General features: G+C 47.9%; 18 non-coding genes across 18 annotated transcripts; all 18 read left to right on the forward strand.

Moving 5' to 3' along the window:
• The first annotated feature begins 251 nt into the window (after positions 1 to 251).
• On the forward strand, positions 252 to 370 carry LOC125732517 (5S ribosomal RNA). Its single transcript, XR_007391895.1, has one exon. It is a non-coding gene; the product is annotated as a 5S ribosomal RNA (ribosomal RNA).
• Positions 371 to 1,412: 1,042 nt separating this feature from the next.
• LOC125732529 (5S ribosomal RNA) lies at positions 1,413 to 1,531 on the forward strand. The gene has a single exon (XR_007391906.1). It is a non-coding gene; the product is annotated as a 5S ribosomal RNA (ribosomal RNA).
• A 1,043-nt stretch (positions 1,532 to 2,574) lies between these two features.
• Positions 2,575 to 2,693, forward strand: LOC125732541 (5S ribosomal RNA). Its single transcript, XR_007391917.1, has one exon. It is a non-coding gene; the product is annotated as a 5S ribosomal RNA (ribosomal RNA).
• A 1,043-nt stretch (positions 2,694 to 3,736) lies between these two features.
• Positions 3,737 to 3,855, forward strand: LOC125732552 (5S ribosomal RNA). Its single transcript, XR_007391928.1, has one exon. It is a non-coding gene; the product is annotated as a 5S ribosomal RNA (ribosomal RNA).
• Positions 3,856 to 4,897: 1,042 nt separating this feature from the next.
• Positions 4,898 to 5,016, forward strand: LOC125732564 (5S ribosomal RNA). Its single transcript, XR_007391940.1, has one exon. It is a non-coding gene; the product is annotated as a 5S ribosomal RNA (ribosomal RNA).
• Positions 5,017 to 6,059: 1,043 nt separating this feature from the next.
• LOC125732575 (5S ribosomal RNA) lies at positions 6,060 to 6,178 on the forward strand. The gene has a single exon (XR_007391951.1). It is a non-coding gene; the product is annotated as a 5S ribosomal RNA (ribosomal RNA).
• A 1,043-nt stretch (positions 6,179 to 7,221) lies between these two features.
• Positions 7,222 to 7,340, forward strand: LOC125732586 (5S ribosomal RNA). The gene has a single exon (XR_007391962.1). It is a non-coding gene; the product is annotated as a 5S ribosomal RNA (ribosomal RNA).
• Positions 7,341 to 8,383: 1,043 nt separating this feature from the next.
• LOC125732800 (5S ribosomal RNA) lies at positions 8,384 to 8,502 on the forward strand. The gene has a single exon (XR_007392167.1). It is a non-coding gene; the product is annotated as a 5S ribosomal RNA (ribosomal RNA).
• Positions 8,503 to 9,545: 1,043 nt separating this feature from the next.
• Positions 9,546 to 9,664, forward strand: LOC125732598 (5S ribosomal RNA). Its single transcript, XR_007391973.1, has one exon. It is a non-coding gene; the product is annotated as a 5S ribosomal RNA (ribosomal RNA).
• A 1,044-nt stretch (positions 9,665 to 10,708) lies between these two features.
• On the forward strand, positions 10,709 to 10,827 carry LOC125732609 (5S ribosomal RNA). The gene has a single exon (XR_007391984.1). It is a non-coding gene; the product is annotated as a 5S ribosomal RNA (ribosomal RNA).
• Positions 10,828 to 11,871: 1,044 nt separating this feature from the next.
• LOC125732620 (5S ribosomal RNA) lies at positions 11,872 to 11,990 on the forward strand. Its single transcript, XR_007391995.1, has one exon. It is a non-coding gene; the product is annotated as a 5S ribosomal RNA (ribosomal RNA).
• A 1,044-nt stretch (positions 11,991 to 13,034) lies between these two features.
• Positions 13,035 to 13,153, forward strand: LOC125732631 (5S ribosomal RNA). The gene has a single exon (XR_007392006.1). It is a non-coding gene; the product is annotated as a 5S ribosomal RNA (ribosomal RNA).
• A 1,044-nt stretch (positions 13,154 to 14,197) lies between these two features.
• LOC125732643 (5S ribosomal RNA) lies at positions 14,198 to 14,316 on the forward strand. Its single transcript, XR_007392017.1, has one exon. It is a non-coding gene; the product is annotated as a 5S ribosomal RNA (ribosomal RNA).
• A 1,044-nt stretch (positions 14,317 to 15,360) lies between these two features.
• On the forward strand, positions 15,361 to 15,479 carry LOC125732654 (5S ribosomal RNA). The gene has a single exon (XR_007392028.1). It is a non-coding gene; the product is annotated as a 5S ribosomal RNA (ribosomal RNA).
• Positions 15,480 to 16,522: 1,043 nt separating this feature from the next.
• On the forward strand, positions 16,523 to 16,641 carry LOC125732666 (5S ribosomal RNA). Its single transcript, XR_007392039.1, has one exon. It is a non-coding gene; the product is annotated as a 5S ribosomal RNA (ribosomal RNA).
• A 1,044-nt stretch (positions 16,642 to 17,685) lies between these two features.
• On the forward strand, positions 17,686 to 17,804 carry LOC125732678 (5S ribosomal RNA). Its single transcript, XR_007392051.1, has one exon. It is a non-coding gene; the product is annotated as a 5S ribosomal RNA (ribosomal RNA).
• A 1,044-nt stretch (positions 17,805 to 18,848) lies between these two features.
• On the forward strand, positions 18,849 to 18,967 carry LOC125732689 (5S ribosomal RNA). Its single transcript, XR_007392062.1, has one exon. It is a non-coding gene; the product is annotated as a 5S ribosomal RNA (ribosomal RNA).
• Positions 18,968 to 20,010: 1,043 nt separating this feature from the next.
• On the forward strand, positions 20,011 to 20,129 carry LOC125732701 (5S ribosomal RNA). The gene has a single exon (XR_007392073.1). It is a non-coding gene; the product is annotated as a 5S ribosomal RNA (ribosomal RNA).
• Positions 20,130 to 20,287: the final 158 nt, after the last annotated feature.

The raw sequence follows: 20,287 nt of genomic DNA on the forward strand, positions 1-20,287 counted from the left end.
GGCGATTAACCTGTGCGGCAGTGAAAAGGAGTTAAAGAGAAGCAAGTGTGCGGATGCGGAAAGAACGGAATAATTGCCGTAGGCTGCCGGCTGAGCAGTTTGGTGAATGTTTGGTGTGGGTCCGGCGCTGCCGATTGGATGGTGGGGCTGCAGTGTGAGTCAGATAGAAAACCAGGAGTAGGATGCGATGGGACTAACTGGCGTGTATAGACGCGTGTGGTACAAAAGGGCTGTCTTTGGTAGCGTCTCTCGCTTACGGCCATACCACCCTGAACACGCCCGATCTCGTCCGATCTCGGAAGCTAAGCAGGGTCGGGCCTGGTTAGTACTTGGATGGGAGACCGCCTGGGAATACCAGGTGCTGTAAGCTTTTCTCACTTTTACTTTATACAGGGGGCGCTCCACTTCACGATTAATTTAAATCTATCACTCCCCTTCCATTTTACTTTTTTTTTCTCTCTCTCTCTCATTCATAAAGGCAGCTTTTACACACCGTTTAACTCTAAATACTGCCTGGTAATACTAGGTGCTGTAAGCTGTTCTTGCCTTTATTCCACCAGGGGGCGATCTTCTCGCAAACTTGAAGACTCCCCATTCACGTTTTGCAACTTATTATTAATAATAAAGATATACAGCTTTTTACGCACAGTTTTAAACAAAGTACTGATATAATTCCTCTTCAACTCACCGCTTTGTTTTCTATGTAAAATCCACTTCGCCACAGAAGACTCGATACTATTGGCACAGCAAGGTCTGCTCTTCTCCTCCTTTCAAAACTTGCTAAAAGCTGTATTTAAAACAGCAGGCTGGCCGTGTTAATTCACACCTTTCCATGCCGGCTTAACGTGTAGGTTAGTGGGCATCACAGAGGAATTAGGGATGGAAACTTCTTTGCTGGTGGTAGAAGCGGTCTGGTGAATTTTTAGAGAGAAGAGGCCGTCAATGTTTGAATGTAGAAAATTGTTCTGGCTGCAGTATGGACCTGTAGCTGCCAGTGTTCTGACAGCGCGACGTTCTGGGGAAGCATGTGATTGAGCAGCCACCAGTGGGCTTCGTGCGGCGGAGATTTTGTGGCCGTTAGCGGAGTTGATAACAGAGGGTCGTTAGGAGAAGCCTGCATGCGGTAGGCAAAGGAGTAATGTTTGCCGGCGGGGGACGTGCGGCGATTAACCTGTGCGCTAGTGAAAAGGGGTTAAAGAGAAGCAAGTGTGCGGATGCGGAAAGAACGGAATAATTGCCGTAGGCTGCCGGCTGAGCAGTTTGGTGAATGTTTGGTGTGGGTCCGGCGCTGCCGATTGGATGGTGGGGCTGCAGTGTGAGTCAGATAAAAAACCAGGAGTAGGATGCGATGGGACTAACTGGCGTGTATAGACGCGTGTGGTACAAAAGGGCTGTCTTTGGTAGCGTCTCTCGCTTACGGCCATACCACCCTGAACACGCCCGATCTCGTCCGATCTCGGAAGCTAAGCAGGGTCGGGCCTGGTTAGTACTTGGATGGGAGACCGCCTGGGAATACCAGGTGCTGTAAGCTTTTCTCACTTTTACTTTATGCAGGGGGCGCTCCACTTCACGATTAATTTAAATCTATCACTCCCCTTCCATTTTACTTTTTTTTTTCTCTCTCTCTCTCATTCATAAAGGCAGCTTTTACACACCGTTTAACTCTAAATACTGCCTGGTAATACTAGGTGCTGTAAGCTGTTCTTGCCTTTATTCCACCAGGGGGCGATCTTCTCGCAAACTTGAAGACTCCCCATTCACGTTTTGCAACTTATTATTAATAATAAAGATATACAGCTTTTTACGCACAGTTTTAAACAAAGTACTGATATAATTCCTCTTCAACTCACCGCTTTGTTTTCTATGTAAAATCCACTTCGCCACAGAAGACTCGATACTATTGGCACAGCAAGGTCTGCTCTTCTCCTCCTTTCAAAACTTGCTAAAAGCTGTATTTAAAACAGCAGGCTGGCCGTGTTAATTCACACCTTTCCATGCCGGCTTAACGTGTAGGTTAGTGGGCATCACAGAGGAATTAGGGATGGAAACTTCTTTGCTGGTGGTAGAAGCGGTCTGGTGAATTTTTAGAGAGAAGAGACCGTCAATGTTTGAATGTAGAAAATTGTTCTGGCTGCAGTATGGACCTGTAGCTGCCAGTGTTCTGACAGCGCGACGTTCTGGGGAAGCATGTGATTGAGCAGCCACCAGTGGGCTTCGTGCGGCGGAGATTTTGTGGCCGTTAGCGGAGTTGATAACAGAGGGTCGTTAGGAGAAGCCTGCATGCGGTAGGCAAAGGAGTAATGTTTGCCGGCGGGGGACGTGCGGCGATTAACCTGTGCGCTAGTGAAAAGGGGTTAAAGAGAAGCAAGTGTGCGGATGCGGAAAGAACGGAATAATTGCCGTAGGCTGCCGGCTGAGCAGTTTGGTGAATGTTTGGTGTGGGTCCGGCGCTGCCGATTGGATGGTGGGGCTGCAGTGTGAGTCAGATAGAAAACCAGGAGTAGGATGCGATGGGACTAACTGGCGTGTATAGACGCGTGTGGTACAAAAGGGCTGTCTTTGGTAGCGTCTCTCGCTTACGGCCATACCACCCTGAACACGCCCGATCTCGTCCGATCTCGGAAGCTAAGCAGGGTCGGGCCTGGTTAGTACTTGGATGGGAGACCGCCTGGGAATACCAGGTGCTGTAAGCTTTTCTCACTTTTACTTTATGCAGGGGGCGCTCCACTTCACGATTAATTTAAATCTATCACTCCCCTTCCATTTTACTTTTTTTTTTCTCTCTCTCTCTCATTCATAAAGGCAGCTTTTACACACCGTTTAACTCTAAATACTGCCTGGTAATACTAGGTGCTGTAAGCTGTTCTTGCCTTTATTCCACCAGGGGGCGATCTTCTCGCAAACTTGAAGACTCCCCATTCACGTTTTGCAACTTATTATTAATAATAAAGATATACAGCTTTTTACGCACAGTTTTAAACAAAGTACTGATATAATTCCTCTTCAACTCACCGCTTTGTTTTCTATGTAAAATCCACTTCGCCACAGAAGACTCGATACTATTGGCACAGCAAGGTCTGCTCTTCTCCTCCTTTCAAAACTTGCTAAAAGCTGTATTTAAAACAGCAGGCTGGCCGTGTTAATTCACACCTTTCCATGCCGGCTTAACGTGTAGGTTAGTGGGCATCACAGAGGAATTAGGGATGGAAACTTCTTTGCTGGTGGTAGAAGCGGTCTGGTGAATTTTTAGAGAGAAGAGGCCGTCAATGTTTGAATGTAGAAAATTGTTCTGGCTGCAGTATGGACCTGTAGCTGCCAGTGTTCTGACAGCGCGACGTTCTGGGGAAGCATGTGATTGAGCAGCCACCAGTGGGCTTCGTGCGGCGGAGATTTTGTGGCCGTTAGCGGAGTTGATAACAGAGGGTCGTTAGGAGAAGCCTGCATGCGGTAGGCAAAGGAGTAATGTTTGCCGGCGGGGGACGTGCGGCGATTAACCTGTGCGCTAGTGAAAAGGGGTTAAAGAGAAGCAAGTGTGCGGATGCGGAAAGAACGGAATAATTGCCGTAGGCTGCCGGCTGAGCAGTTTGGTGAATGTTTGGTGTGGGTCCGGCGCTGCCGATTGGATGGTGGGGCTGCAGTGTGAGTCAGATAGAAAACCAGGAGTAGGATGCGATGGGACTAACTGGCGTGTATAGACGCGTGTGGTACAAAAGGGCTGTCTTTGGTAGCGTCTCTCGCTTACGGCCATACCACCCTGAACACGCCCGATCTCGTCCGATCTCGGAAGCTAAGCAGGGTCGGGCCTGGTTAGTACTTGGATGGGAGACCGCCTGGGAATACCAGGTGCTGTAAGCTTTTCTCACTTTTACTTTATACAGGGGGCGCTCCACTTCACGATTAATTTAAATCTATCACTCCCCTTCCATTTTACTTTTTTTTTCTCTCTCTCTCTCATTCATAAAGGCAGCTTTTACACACCGTTTAACTCTAAATACTGCCTGGTAATACTAGGTGCTGTAAGCTGTTCTTGCCTTTATTCCACCAGGGGGCGATCTTCTCGCAAACTTGAAGACTCCCCATTCACGTTTTGCAACTTATTATTAATAATAAAGATATACAGCTTTTTACGCACAGTTTTAAACAAAGTACTGATATAATTCCTCTTCAACTCACCGCTTTGTTTTCTATGTAAAATCCACTTCGCCACAGAAGACTCGATACTATTGGCACAGCAAGGTCTGCTCTTCTCCTCCTTTCAAAACTTGCTAAAAGCTGTATTTAAAACAGCAGGCTGGCCGTGTTAATTCACACCTTTCCATGCCGGCTTAACGTGTAGGTTAGTGGGCATCACAGAGGAATTAGGGATGGAAACTTCTTTGCTGGTGGTAGAAGCGGTCTGGTGAATTTTTAGAGAGAAGAGGCCGTCAATGTTTGAATGTAGAAAATTGTTCTGGCTGCAGTATGGACCTGTAGCTGCCAGTGTTCTGACAGCGCGACGTTCTGGGGAAGCATGTGATTGAGCAGCCACCAGTGGGCTTCGTGCGGCGGAGATTTTGTGGCCGTTAGCGGAGTTGATAACAGAGGGTCGTTAGGAGAAGCCTGCATGCGGTAGGCAAAGGAGTAATGTTTGCCGGCGGGGGACGTGCGGCGATTAACCTGTGCGCTAGTGAAAAGGGGTTAAAGAGAAGCAAGTGTGCGGATGCGGAAAGAACGGAATAATTGCCGTAGGCTGCCGGCTGAGCAGTTTGGTGAATGTTTGGTGTGGGTCCGGCGCTGCCGATTGGATGGTGGGGCTGCAGTGTGAGTCAGATAAAAAACCAGGAGTAGGATGCGATGGGACTAACTGGCGTGTATAGACGCGTGTGGTACAAAAGGGCTGTCTTTGGTAGCGTCTCTCGCTTACGGCCATACCACCCTGAACACGCCCGATCTCGTCCGATCTCGGAAGCTAAGCAGGGTCGGGCCTGGTTAGTACTTGGATGGGAGACCGCCTGGGAATACCAGGTGCTGTAAGCTTTTCTCACTTTTACTTTATACAGGGGGCGCTCCACTTCACGATTAATTTAAATCTATCACTCCCCTTCCATTTTACTTTTTTTTTTCTCTCTCTCTCTCATTCATAAAGGCAGCTTTTACACACCGTTTAACTCTAAATACTGCCTGGTAATACTAGGTGCTGTAAGCTGTTCTTGCCTTTATTCCACCAGGGGGCGATCTTCTCGCAAACTTGAAGACTCCCCATTCACGTTTTGCAACTTATTATTAATAATAAAGATATACAGCTTTTTACGCACAGTTTTAAACAAAGTACTGATATAATTCCTCTTCAACTCACCGCTTTGTTTTCTATGTAAAATCCACTTCGCCACAGAAGACTCGATACTATTGGCACAGCAAGGTCTGCTCTTCTCCTCCTTTCAAAACTTGCTAAAAGCTGTATTTAAAACAGCAGGCTGGCCGTGTTAATTCACACCTTTCCATGCCGGCTTAACGTGTAGGTTAGTGGGCATCACAGAGGAATTAGGGATGGAAACTTCTTTGCTGGTGGTAGAAGCGGTCTGGTGAATTTTTAGAGAGAAGAGGCCGTCAATGTTTGAATGTAGAAAATTGTTCTGGCTGCAGTATGGACCTGTAGCTGCCAGTGTTCTGACAGCGCGACGTTCTGGGGAAGCATGTGATTGAGCAGCCACCAGTGGGCTTCGTGCGGCGGAGATTTTGTGGCCGTTAGCGGAGTTGATAACAGATGGTCGTTAGGAGAAGCCTGCATGCGGTAGGCAAAGGAGTAATGTTTGCCGGCGGGGGACGTGCGGCGATTAACCTGTGCGCTAGTGAAAAGGGGTTAAAGAGAAGCAAGTGTGCGGATGCGGAAAGAACGGAATAATTGCCGTAGGCTGCCGGCTGAGCAGTTTGGTGAATGTTTGGTGTGGGTCCGGCGCTGCCGATTGGATGGTGGGGCTGCAGTGTGAGTCAGATAGAAAACCAGGAGTAGGATGCGATGGGACTAACTGGCGTGTATAGACGCGTGTGGTACAAAAGGGCTGTCTTTGGTAGCGTCTCTCGCTTACGGCCATACCACCCTGAACACGCCCGATCTCGTCCGATCTCGGAAGCTAAGCAGGGTCGGGCCTGGTTAGTACTTGGATGGGAGACCGCCTGGGAATACCAGGTGCTGTAAGCTTTTCTCACTTTTACTTTATGCAGGGGGCGCTCCACTTCACGATTAATTTAAATCTATCACTCCCCTTCCATTTTACTTTTTTTTTTCTCTCTCTCTCTCATTCATAAAGGCAGCTTTTACACACCGTTTAACTCTAAATACTGCCTGGTAATACTAGGTGCTGTAAGCTGTTCTTGCCTTTATTCCACCAGGGGGCGATCTTCTCGCAAACTTGAAGACTCCCCATTCACGTTTTGCAACTTATTATTAATAATAAAGATATACAGCTTTTTACGCACAGTTTTAAACAAAGTACTGATATAATTCCTCTTCAACTCACCGCTTTGTTTTCTATGTAAAATCCACTTCGCCACAGAAGACTCGATACTATTGGCACAGCAAGGTCTGCTCTTCTCCTCCTTTCAAAACTTGCTAAAAGCTGTATTTAAAACAGCAGGCTGGCCGTGTTAATTCACACCTTTCCATGCCGGCTTAACGTGTAGGTTAGTGGGCATCACAGAGGAATTAGGGATGGAAACTTCTTTGCTGGTGGTAGAAGCGGTCTGGTGAATTTTTAGAGAGAAGAGGCCGTCAATGTTTGAATGTAGAAAATTGTTCTGGCTGCAGTATGGACCTGTAGCTGCCAGTGTTCTGACAGCGCGACGTTCTGGGGAAGCATGTGATTGAGCAGCCACCAGTGGGCTTCGTGCGGCGGAGATTTTGTGGCCGTTAGCGGAGTTGATAACAGAGGGTCGTTAGGAGAAGCCTGCATGCGGTAGGCAAAGGAGTAATGTTTGCCGGCGGGGGACGTGCGGCGATTAACCTGTGCGCTAGTGAAAAGGGGTTAAAGAGAAGCAAGTGTGCGGATGCGGAAAGAACGGAATAATTGCCGTAGGCTGCCGGCTGAGCAGTTTGGTGAATGTTTGGTGTGGGTCCGGCGCTGCCGATTGGATGGTGGGGCTGCAGTGTGAGTCAGATAGAAAACCAGGAGTAGGATGCGATGGGACTAACTGGCGTGTATAGACGCGTGTGGTACAAAAGGGCTGTCTTTGGTAGCGTCTCTCGCTTACGGCCATACCACCCTGAACACGCCCGATCTCGTCCGATCTCGGAAGCTAAGCAGGGTCGGGCCTGGTTAGTACTTGGATGGGAGACCGCCTGGGAATACCAGGTGCTGTAAGCTTTTCTCACTTTTACTTTATACAGGGGGCGCTCCACTTCACGATTAATTTAAATCTATCACTCCCCTTCCATTTTACTTTTTTTTTTCTCTCTCTCTCTCATTCATAAAGGCAGCTTTTACACACCGTTTAACTCTAAATACTGCCTGGTAATACTAGGTGCTGTAAGCTGTTCTTGCCTTTATTCCACCAGGGGGCGATCTTCTCGCAAACTTGAAGACTCCCCATTCACGTTTTGCAACTTATTATTAATAATAAAGATATACAGCTTTTTACGCACAGTTTTAAACAAAGTACTGATATAATTCCTCTTCAACTCACCGCTTTGTTTTCTATGTAAAATCCACTTCGCCACAGAAGACTCGATACTATTGGCACAGCAAGGTCTGCTCTTCTCCTCCTTTCAAAACTTGCTAAAAGCTGTATTTAAAACAGCAGGCTGGCCGTGTTAATTCACACCTTTCCATGCCGGCTTAACGTGTAGGTTAGTGGGCATCACAGAGGAATTAGGGATGGAAACTTCTTTGCTGGTGGTAGAAGCGGTCTGGTGAATTTTTAGAGAGAAGAGACCGTCAATGTTTGAATGTAGAAAATTGTTCTGGCTGCAGTATGGACCTGTAGCTGCCAGTGTTCTGACAGCGCGACGTTCTGGGGAAGCATGTGATTGAGCAGCCACCAGTGGGCTTCGTGCGGCGGAGATTTTGTGGCCGTTAGCGGAGTTGATAACAGAGGGTCGTTAGGAGAAGCCTGCATGCGGTAGGCAAAGGAGTAATGTTTGCCGGCGGGGGACGTGCGGCGATTAACCTGTGCGCTAGTGAAAAGGGGTTAAAGAGAAGCAAGTGTGCGGATGCGGAAAGAACGGAATAATTGCCGTAGGCTGCCGGCTGAGCAGTTTGGTGAATGTTTGGTGTGGGTCCGGCGCTGCCGATTGGATGGTGGGGCTGCAGTGTGAGTCAGATAGAAAACCAGGAGTAGGATGCGATGGGACTAACTGGCGTGTATAGACGCGTGTGGTACAAAAGGGCTGTCTTTGGTAGCGTCTCTCGCTTACGGCCATACCACCCTGAACACGCCCGATCTCGTCCGATCTCGGAAGCTAAGCAGCGTCGGGCCTGGTTAGTACTTGGATGGGAGACCGCCTGGGAATACCAGGTGCTGTAAGCTTTTCTCACTTTTACTTTATGCAGGGGGCGCTCCACTTCACGATTAATTTAAATCTATCACTCCCCTTCCATTTTACTTTTTTTTTTCTCTCTCTCTCTCATTCATAAAGGCAGCTTTTACACACCGTTTAACTCTAAATACTGCCTGGTAATACTAGGTGCTGTAAGCTGTTCTTGCCTTTATTCCACCAGGGGGCGATCTTCTCGCAAACTTGAAGACTCCCCATTCACGTTTTGCAACTTATTATTAATAATAAAGATATACAGCTTTTTACGCACAGTTTTAAACAAAGTACTGATATAATTCCTCTTCAACTCACCGCTTTGTTTTCTATGTAAAATCCACTTCGCCACAGAAGACTCGATACTATTGGCACAGCAAGGTCTGCTCTTCTCCTCCTTTCAAAACTTGCTAAAAGCTGTATTTAAAACAGCAGGCTGGCCGTGTTAATTCACACCTTTCCATGCCGGCTTAACGTGTAGGTTAGTGGGCATCACAGAGGAATTAGGGATGGAAACTTCTTTGCTGGTGGTAGAAGCGGTCTGGTGAATTTTTAGAGAGAAGAGGCCGTCAATGTTTGAATGTAGAAAATTGTTCTGGCTGCAGTATGGACCTGTAGCTGCCAGTGTTCTGACAGCGCGACGTTCTGGGGAAGCATGTGATTGAGCAGCCACCAGTGGGCTTCGTGCGGCGGAGATTTTGTGGCCGTTAGCGGAGTTGATAACAGAGGGTCGTTAGGAGAAGCCTGCATGCGGTAGGCAAAGGAGTAATGTTTGCCGGCGGGGGACGTGCGGCGATTAACCTGTGCGCTAGTGAAAAGGGGTTAAAGAGAAGCAAGTGTGCGGATGCGGAAAGAACGGAATAATTGCCGTAGGCTGCCGGCTGAGCAGTTTGGTGAATGTTTGGTGTGGGTCCGGCGCTGCCGATTGGATGGTGGGGCTGCAGTGTGAGTCAGATAGAAAACCAGGAGTAGGATGCGATGGGACTAACTGGCGTGTATAGACGCGTGTGGTACAAAAGGGCTGTCTTTGGTAGCGTCTCTCGCTTACGGCCATACCACCCTGAACACGCCCGATCTCGTCCGATCTCGGAAGCTAAGCAGGGTCGGGCCTGGTTAGTACTTGGATGGGAGACCGCCTGGGAATACCAGGTGCTGTAAGCTTTTCTCACTTTTACTTTATACAGGGGGCGCTCCACTTCACGATTAATTTAAATCTATCACTCCCCTTCCATTTTACTTTTTTTTCTTCTCTCTCTCTCTCATTCATAAAGGCAGCTTTTACACACCGTTTAACTCTAAATACTGCCTGGTAATACTAGGTGCTGTAAGCTGTTCTTGCCTTTATTCCACCAGGGGGCGATCTTCTCGCAAACTTGAAGACTCCCCATTCACGTTTTGCAACTTATTATTAATAATAAAGATATACAGCTTTTTACGCACAGTTTTAAACAAAGTACTGATATCATTCCTCTTCAACTCACCGCTTTGTTTTCTATGTAAAATCCACTTCGCCACAGAAGACTCGATACTATTGGCACAGCAAGGTCTGCTCTTCTCCTCCTTTCAAAACTTGCTAAAAGCTGTATTTAAAACAGCAGGCTGGCCGTGTTAATTCACACCTTTCCATGCCGGCTTAATGTGTAGGTTAGTGGGCATCACAGAGGAATTAGGGATGGAAACTTCTTTGCTGGTGGTAGAAGCGGTCTGGTGAATTTTTAGAGAGAAGAGGCCGTCAATGTTTGAATGTAGAAAATTGTTCTGGCTGCAGTATGGACCTGTAGCTGCCAGTGTTCTGACAGCGCGACGTTCTGGGGAAGCATGTGATTGAGCAGCCACCAGTGGGCTTCGTGCGGCGGAGATTTTGTGGCCGTTAGCGGAGTTGATAACAGAGGGTCGTTAGGAGAAGCCTGCATGCGGTAGGCAAAGGAGTAATGTTTGCCGGCGGGGGACGTGCGGCGATTAACCTGTGCGCTAGTGAAAAGGGGTTAAAGAGAAGCAAGTGTGCGGATGCGGAAAGAACGGAATAATTGCAGTAGGCTGCCGGCTGAGCAGTTTGGTGAATGTTTGGTGTGGGTCCGGCGCTGCCGATTGGATGGTGGGGCTGCAGTGTGAGTCAGATAGAAAACCAGGAGTAGGATGCGATGGGACTAACTGGCGTGTATAGACGCGTGTGGTACAAAAGGGCTGTCTTTGGTAGCGTCTCTCGCTTACGGCCATACCACCCTGAACACGCCCGATCTCGTCCGATCTCGGAAGCTAAGCAGGGTCGGGCCTGGTTAGTACTTGGATGGGAGACCGCCTGGGAATACCAGGTGCTGTAAGCTTTTCTCACTTTTACTTTATACAGGGGGCGCTCCACTTCACGATTAATTTAAATCTATCACTCCCCTTCCATTTTACTTTTTTTTCTTCTCTCTCTCTCTCATTCATAAAGGCAGCTTTTACACACCGTTTAACTCTAAATACTGCCTGGTAATACTAGGTGCTGTAAGCTGTTCTTGCCTTTATTCCACCAGGGGGCGATCTTCTCGCAAACTTGAAGACTCCCCATTCACGTTTTGCAACTTATTATTAATAATAAAGATATACAGCTTTTTACGCACAGTTTTAAACAAAGTACTGATATCATTCCTCTTCAACTCACCGCTTTGTTTTCTATGTAAAATCCACTTCGCCACAGAAGACTCGATACTATTGGCACAGCAAGGTCTGCTCTTCTCCTCCTTTCAAAACTTGCTAAAAGCTGTATTTAAAACAGCAGGCTGGCCGTGTTAATTCACACCTTTCCATGCCGGCTTAACGTGTAGGTTAGTGGGCATCACAGAGGAATTAGGGATGGAAACTTCTTTGCTGGTGGTAGAAGCGGTCTGGTGAATTTTTAGAGAGAAGAGGCCGTCAATGTTTGAATGTAGAAAATTGTTCTGGCTGCAGTATGGACCTGTAGCTGCCAGTGTTCTGACAGCGCGACGTTCTGGGGAAGCATGTGATTGAGCAGCCACCAGTGGGCTTCGTGCGGCGGAGATTTTGTGGCCGTTAGCGGAGTTGATAACAGAGGGTCGTTAGGAGAAGCCTGCATGCGGTAGGCAAAGGAGTAATGTTTGCCGGCGGGGGACGTGCGGCGATTAACCTGTGCGCTAGTGAAAAGGGGTTAAAGAGAAGCAAGTGTGCGGATGCGGAAAGAACGGAATAATTGCAGTAGGCTGCCGGCTGAGCAGTTTGGTGAATGTTTGGTGTGGGTCCGGCGCTGCCGATTGGATGGTGGGGCTGCAGTGTGAGTCAGATAGAAAACCAGGAGTAGGATGCGATGGGACTAACTGGCGTGTATAGACGCGTGTGGTACAAAAGGGCTGTCTTTGGTAGCGTCTCTCGCTTACGGCCATACCACCCTGAACACGCCCGATCTCGTCCGATCTCGGAAGCTAAGCAGGGTCGGGCCTGGTTAGTACTTGGATGGGAGACCGCCTGGGAATACCAGGTGCTGTAAGCTTTTCTCACTTTTACTTTATACAGGGGGCGCTCCACTTCACGATTAATTTAAATCTATCACTCCCCTTCCATTTTACTTTTTTTTCTTCTCTCTCTCTCTCATTCATAAAGGCAGCTTTTACACACCGTTTAACTCTAAATACTGCCTGGTAATACTAGGTGCTGTAAGCTGTTCTTGCCTTTATTCCACCAGGGGGCGATCTTCTCGCAAACTTGAAGACTCCCCATTCACGTTTTGCAACTTATTATTAATAATAAAGATATACAGCTTTTTACGCACAGTTTTAAACAAAGTACTGATATCATTCCTCTTCAACTCACCGCTTTGTTTTCTATGTAAAATCCACTTCGCCACAGAAGACTCGATACTATTGGCACAGCAAGGTCTGCTCTTCTCCTCCTTTCAAAACTTGCTAAAAGCTGTATTTAAAACAGCAGGCTGGCCGTGTTAATTCACACCTTTCCATGCCGGCTTAACGTGTAGGTTAGTGGGCATCACAGAGGAATTAGGGATGGAAACTTCTTTGCTGGTGGTAGAAGCGGTCTGGTGAATTTTTAGAGAGAAGAGGCCGTCAATGTTTGAATGTAGAAAATTGTTCTGGCTGCAGTATGGACCTGTAGCTGCCAGTGTTCTGACAGCGCGACGTTCTGGGGAAGCATGCGATTGAGCAGCCACCAGTGGGCTTCGTGCGGCGGAGATTTTGTGGCCGTTAGCGGAGTTGATAACAGAGGGTCGTTAGGAGAAGCCTGCATGCGGTAGGCAAAGGAGTAATGTTTGCCGGCGGGGGACGTGCGGCGATTAACCTGTGCGCTAGTGAAAAGGGGTTAAAGAGAAGCAAGTGTGCGGATGCGGAAAGAACGGAATAATTGCAGTAGGCTGCCGGCTGAGCAGTTTGGTGAATGTTTGGTGTGGGTCCGGCGCTGCCGATTGGATGGTGGGGCTGCAGTGTGAGTCAGATAAAAAACCAGGAGTAGGATGCGATGGGACTAACTGGCGTGTATAGACGCGTGTGGTACAAAAGGGCTGTCTTTGGTAGCGTCTCTCGCTTACGGCCATACCACCCTGAACACGCCCGATCTCGTCCGATCTCGGAAGCTAAGCAGGGTCGGGCCTGGTTAGTACTTGGATGGGAGACCGCCTGGGAATACCAGGTGCTGTAAGCTTTTCTCACTTTTACTTTATACAGGGGGCGCTCCACTTCACGATTAATTTAAATCTATCACTCCCCTTCCATTTTACTTTTTTTTCTTCTCTCTCTCTCTCATTCATAAAGGCAGCTTTTACACACCGTTTAACTCTAAATACTGCCTGGTAATACTAGGTGCTGTAAGCTGTTCTTGCCTTTATTCCACCAGGGGGCGATCTTCTCGCAAACTTGAAGACTCCCCATTCACGTTTTGCAACTTATTATTAATAATAAAGATATACAGCTTTTTACGCACAGTTTTAAACAAAGTACTGATATAATTCCTCTTCAACTCACCGCTTTGTTTTCTATGTAAAATCCACTTCGCCACAGAAGACTCGATACTATTGGCACAGCAAGGTCTGCTCTTCTCCTCCTTTCAAAACTTGCTAAAAGCTGTATTTAAAACAGCAGGCTGGCCGTGTTAATTCACACCTTTCCATGCCGGCTTAACGTGTAGGTTAGTGGGCATCACAGAGGAATTAGGGATGGAAACTTCTTTGCTGGTGGTAGAAGCGGTCTGGTGAATTTTTAGAGAGAAGAGGCCGTCAATGTTTGAATGTAGAAAATTGTTCTGGCTGCAGTATGGACCTGTAGCTGCCAGTGTTCTGACAGCGCGACGTTCTGGGGAAGCATGCGATTGAGCAGCCACCAGTGGGCTTCGTGCGGCGGAGATTTTGTGGCCGTTAGCGGAGTTGATAACAGAGGGTCGTTAGGAGAAGCCTGCATGCGGTAGGCAAAGGAGTAATGTTTGCCGGCGGGGGACGTGCGGCGATTAACCTGTGCGCTAGTGAAAAGGGGTTAAAGAGAAGCAAGTGTGCGGATGCGGAAAGAACGGAATAATTGCCGTAGGCTGCCGGCTGAGCAGTTTGGTGAATGTTTGGTGTGGGTCCGGCGCTGCCGATTGGATGGTGGGGCTGCAGTGTGAGTCAGATAAAAAACCAGGAGTAGGATGCGATGGGACTAACTGGCGTGTATAGACGCGTGTGGTACAAAAGGGCTGTCTTTGGTAGCGTCTCTCGCTTACGGCCATACCACCCTGAACACGCCCGATCTCGTCCGATCTCGGAAGCTAAGCAGGGTCGGGCCTGGTTAGTACTTGGATGGGAGACCGCCTGGGAATACCAGGTGCTGTAAGCTTTTCTCACTTTTACTTTATACAGGGGGCGCTCCACTTCACGATTAATTTAAATCTATCACTCCCCTTCCATTTTACTTTTTTTTCTTCTCTCTCTCTCTCATTCATAAAGGCAGCTTTTACACACCGTTTAACTCTAAATACTGCCTGGTAATACTAGGTGCTGTAAGCTGTTCTTGCCTTTATTCCACCAGGGGGCGATCTTCTCGCAAACTTGAAGACTCCCCATTCACGTTTTGCAACTTATTATTAATAATAAAGATATACAGCTTTTTACGCACAGTTTTAAACAAAGTACTGATATCATTCCTCTTCAACTCACCGCTTTGTTTTCTATGTAAAATCCACTTCGCCACAGAAGACTCGATACTATTGGCACAGCAAGGTCTGCTCTTCTCCTCCTTTCAAAACTTGCTAAAAGCTGTATTTAAAACAGCAGGCTGGCCGTGTTAATTCACACCTTTCCATGCCGGCTTAATGTGTAGGTTAGTGGGCATCACAGAGGAATTAGGGATGGAAACTTCTTTGCTGGTGGTAGAAGCGGTCTGGTGAATTTTTAGAGAGAAGAGGCCGTCAATGTTTGAATGTAGAAAATTGTTCTGGCTGCAGTATGGACCTGTAGCTGCCAGTGTTCTGACAGCGCGACGTTCTGGGGAAGCATGTGATTGAGCAGCCACCAGTGGGCTTCGTGCGGCGGAGATTTTGTGGCCGTTAGCGGAGTTGATAACAGAGGGTCGTTAGGAGAAGCCTGCATGCGGTAGGCAAAGGAGTAATGTTTGCCGGCGGGGGACGTGCGGCGATTAACCTGTGCGCTAGTGAAAAGGGGTTAAAGAGAAGCAAGTGTGCGGATGCGGAAAGAACGGAATAATTGCCGTAGGCTGCCGGCTGAGCAGTTTGGTGAATGTTTGGTGTGGGTCCGGCGCTGCCGATTGGATGGTGGGGCTGCAGTGTGAGTCAGATAAAAAACCAGGAGTAGGATGCGATGGGACTAACTGGCGTGTATAGACGCGTGTGGTACAAAAGGGCTGTCTTTGGTAGCGTCTCTCGCTTACGGCCATACCACCCTGAACACGCCCGATCTCGTCCGATCTCGGAAGCTAAGCAGGGTCGGGCCTGGTTAGTACTTGGATGGGAGACCGCCTGGGAATACCAGGTGCTGTAAGCTTTTCTCACTTTTACTTTATACAGGGGGCGCTCCACTTCACGATTAATTTAAATCTATCACTCCCCTTCCATTTTACTTTTTTTTTTCTCTCTCTCTCTCATTCATAAAGGCAGCTTTTACACACCGTTTAACTCTAAATACTGCCTGGTAATACTAGGTGCTGTAAGCTGTTCTTGCCTTTATTCCACCAGGGGGCGATCTTCTCGCAAACTTGAAGACTCCCCATTCACGTTTTGCAACTTATTATTAATAATAAAGATATACAGCTTTTTACGCACAGTTTTAAACAAAGTACTGATATCATTCCTCTTCAACTCACCGCTTTGTTTTCTATGTAAAATCCACTTCGCCACAGAAGACTCGATACTATTGGCACAGCAAGGTCTGCTCTTCTCCTCCTTTCAAAACTTGCTAAAAGCTGTATTTAAAACAGCAGGCTGGCCGTGTTAATTCACACCTTTCCATGCCGGCTTAACGTGTAGGTTAGTGGGCATCACAGAGGAATTAGGGATGGAAACTTCTTTGCTGGTGGTAGAAGCGGTCTGGTGAATTTTTAGAGAGAAGAGGCCGTCAATGTTTGAATGTAGAAAATTGTTCTGGCTGCAGTATGGACCTGTAGCTGCCAGTGTTCTGACAGCGCGACGTTCTGGGGAAGCATGTGATTGAGCAGCCACCAGTGGGCTTCGTGCGGCGGAGATTTTGTGGCCGTTAGCGGAGTTGATAACAGAGGGTCGTTAGGAGAAGCCTGCATGCGGTAGGCAAAGGAGTAATGTTTGCCGGCGGGGGACGTGCGGCGATTAACCTGTGCGCTAGTGAAAAGGGGTTAAAGAGAAGCAAGTGTGCGGATGCGGAAAGAACGGAATAATTGCAGTAGGCTGCCGGCTGAGCAGTTTGGTGAATGTTTGGTGTGGGTCCGGCGCTGCCGATTGGATGGTGGGGCTGCAGTGTGAGTCAGATAAAAAACCAGGAGTAGGATGCGATGGGACTAACTGGCGTGTATAGACGCGTGTGGTACAAAAGGGCTGTCTTTGGTAGCGTCTCTCGCTTACGGCCATACCACCCTGAACACGCCCGATCTCGTCCGATCTCGGAAGCTAAGCAGGGTCGGGCCTGGTTAGTACTTGGATGGGAGACCGCCTGGGAATACCAGGTGCTGTAAGCTTTTCTCACTTTTACTTTATACAGGGGGCGCTCCACTTCACGATTAATTTAAATCTATCACTCCCCTTCCATTTTACTTTTTTTTCTTCTCTCTCTCTCTCATTCATAAAGGCAGCTTTTACACACCGTTTAACTCTAAATACTGCCTGGTAATACTAGGTGCTGTAAGCTGTTCTTGCCTTTATTCCACCAGGGGGCGATCTTCTCGCAAACTTGAAGACTCCCCATTCACGTTTTGCAACTTATTATTAATAATAAAGATATACAGCTTTTTACGCACAGTTTTAAACAAAGTACTGATATAATTCCTCTTCAACTCACCGCTTTGTTTTCTATGTAAAATCCACTTCGCCACAGAAGACTCGATACTATTGGCACAGCAAGGTCTGCTCTTCTCCTCCTTTCAAAACTTGCTAAAAGCTGTATTTAAAACAGCAGGCTGGCCGTGTTAATTCACACCTTTCCATGCCGGCTTAACGTGTAGGTTAGTGGGCATCACAGAGGAATTAGGGATGGAAACTTCTTTGCTGGTGGTAGAAGCGGTCTGGTGAATTTTTAGAGAGAAGAGGCCGTCAATGTTTGAATGTAGAAAATTGTTCTGGCTGCAGTATGGACCTGTAGCTGCCAGTGTTCTGACAGCGCGACGTTCTGGGGAAGCATGCGATTGAGCAGCCACCAGTGGGCTTCGTGCGGCGGAGATTTTGTGGCCGTTAGCGGAGTTGATAACAGAGGGTCGTTAGGAGAAGCCTGCATGCGGTAGGCAAAGGAGTAATGTTTGCCGGCGGGGGACGTGCGGCGATTAACCTGTGCGCTAGTGAAAAGGGGTTAAAGAGAAGCAAGTGTGCGGATGCGGAAAGAACGGAATAATTGCCGTAGGCTGCCGGCTGAGCAGTTTGGTGAATGTTTGGTGTGGGTCCGGCGCTGCCGATTGGATGGTGGGGCTGCAGTGTGAGTCAGATAGAAAACCAGGAGTAGGATGCGATGGGACTAACTGGCGTGTATAGACGCGTGTGGTACAAAAGGGCTGTCTTTGGTAGCGTCTCTCGCTTACGGCCATACCACCCTGAACACGCCCGATCTCGTCCGATCTCGGAAGCTAAGCAGGGTCGGGCCTGGTTAGTACTTGGATGGGAGACCGCCTGGGAATACCAGGTGCTGTAAGCTTTTCTCACTTTTACTTTATACAGGGGGCGCTCCACTTCACGATTAATTTAAATCTATCACTCCCCTTCCATTTTACTTTTTTTTCTTCTCTCTCTCTCTCATTCATAAAGGCAGCTTTTACACACCGTTTAACTCTAAATACTGCCTGGTAATACTAGGTGCTGTAAGCTGTTCTTGCCTTTATTCCACCAGGGGGCGATCTTCTCGCAAACTTGAAGACTCCCCATTCACGTTTTGCAACTTATTATTAATAATAAAGATATACAGCTTTTTACGCACAGTTTTAAACAAAGTACTGATATAATTCCTCTTCAACTCACCGCTTTGTTTTCTATGTAAAATCCACTTCGCCACAGAAGACTCGATACTATTGGCACAGCAAGGTCTGCTCTTCTCCTCCTTTCAAAACTTGCTAAAAGCTGTATTTAAAACAGCAGGCTGGCCGTGTTAATTCACACCTTTCCATGCCGGCTTAACGTGTAGGTTAGTGGGCATCACAGAGGAATTAGGGATGGAAACTTCTTTGCTGGTGGTAGAAGCGGTCTGGTGAATTTTTAGAGAGAAGAGGCCGTCAATGTTTGAATGTAGAAAATTGTTCTGGCTGCAGTATGGACCTGTAGCTGCCAGTGTTCTGACAGCGCGACGTTCTGGGGAAGCATGTGATTGAGCAGCCACCAGTGGGCTTCGTGCGGCGGAGATTTTGTGGCCGTTAGCGGAGTTGATAACAGAGGGTCGTTAGGAGAAGCCTGCATGCGGTAGGCAAAGGAGTAATGTTTGCCGGCGGGGGACGTGCGGCGATTAACCTGTGCGCTAGTGAAAAGGGGTTAAAGAGAAGCAAGTGTGCGGATGCGGAAAGAACGGAATAATTGCCGTAGGCTGCCGGCTGAGCAGTTTGGTGAATGTTTGGTGTGGGTCCGGCGCTGCCGATTGGATGGTGGGGCTGCAGTGTGAGTCAGATAGAAAACCAGGAGTAGGATGCGATGGGACTAACTGGCGTGTATAGACGCGTGTGGTACAAAAGGGCTGTCTTTGGTAGCGTCTCTCGCTTACGGCCATACCACCCTGAACACGCCCGATCTCGTCCGATCTCGGAAGCTAAGCAGGGTCGGGCCTGGTTAGTACTTGGATGGGAGACCGCCTGGGAATACCAGGTGCTGTAAGCTTTTCTCACTTTTACTTTATACAGGGGGCGCTCCACTTCACGATTAATTTAAATCTATCACTCCCCTTCCATTTTACTTTTTTTTTTCTCTCTCTCTCTCATTCATAAAGGCAGCTTTTACACACCGTTTAACTCTAAATACTGCCTGGTAATACTAGGTGCTGTAAGCTGTTCTTGCCTTTATTCCACCAGGGGGCGATCTTCTCGCAAACTTGAAGACTCCCCATTCACGTTTTGCAACTTATTATTAATAATAAAGATATACAGCTTTTTATGCACAGTTTTAAACAAAGTACTGATATAATTCCTCTTCAACTCACCGCTTTGTTTTCTATGTAAAATCCACTTCGCCACAGAAGACTCGATACTATTGGCACAGCAAGGTCTGCTCTTCTCCTCCTTTCAAAACTTGCTAAAAGCTGTATTTAAAACAGCAGGCTGGCCGTGTTAATTCACACCTTTCCATGCCGGCTTAACGTGTAGGTTAGTGGGCATCACAGAGGAATTAGGGATGGAAACTTCTTTGCTGGTGGTAGAAGCGGTCTGGTGAATTTTTAGAGAGAAGAGGCCGTCAATGTTTGAATGTAGAAAATTGTTCTGGCTGCAGTATGGACCTGTAGCTGCCAGTGTTCTGACAGCGCGACGTTCTGGGGAAGCATGCGATTGAGCAGCCACCAGTGGGCTTCGTGCGGCGGAGATTTTGTGGCCGTTAGCGGAGTTGATAACAGAGGGTCGTTAGGAGAAGCCTGCATGCGGTAGGCAAAGGAGTAATGTTTGCCGGCGGGGGACGTGCGGCGATTAACCTGTGCGCTAGTGAAAAGGGGTTAAAGAGAAGCAAGTGTGCGGATGCGGAAAGAACGGAATAATTGCCGTAGGCTGCCGGCTGAGCAGTTTGGTGAATGTTTGGTGTGGGTCCGGCGCTGCCGATTGGATGGTGGGGCTGCAGTGTGAGTCAGATAGAAAACCAGGAGTAGGATGCGATGGGACTAACTGGCGTGTATAGACGCGTGTGGTACAAAAGGGCTGTCTTTGGTAGCGTCTCTCGCTTACGGCCATACCACCCTGAACACGCCCGATCTCGTCCGATCTCGGAAGCTAAGCAGGGTCGGGCCTGGTTAGTACTTGGATGGGAGACCGCCTGGGAATACCAGGTGCTGTAAGCTTTTCTCACTTTTACTTTATACAGGGGGCGCTCCACTTCACGATTAATTTAAATCTATCACTCCCCTTCCATTTTACTTTTTTTTCTTCTCTCTCTCTCTCATTCATAAAGGCAGCTTTTACACACCGTTTAACTCTAAATACTGCCTGGTAATACTAG

This window comes from Brienomyrus brachyistius, chromosome 2 (assembly GCF_023856365.1).
Source record: "Brienomyrus brachyistius isolate T26 chromosome 2, BBRACH_0.4, whole genome shotgun sequence".
Lineage (NCBI taxonomy): Eukaryota > Metazoa > Chordata > Actinopteri > Osteoglossiformes > Mormyridae > Brienomyrus > Brienomyrus brachyistius.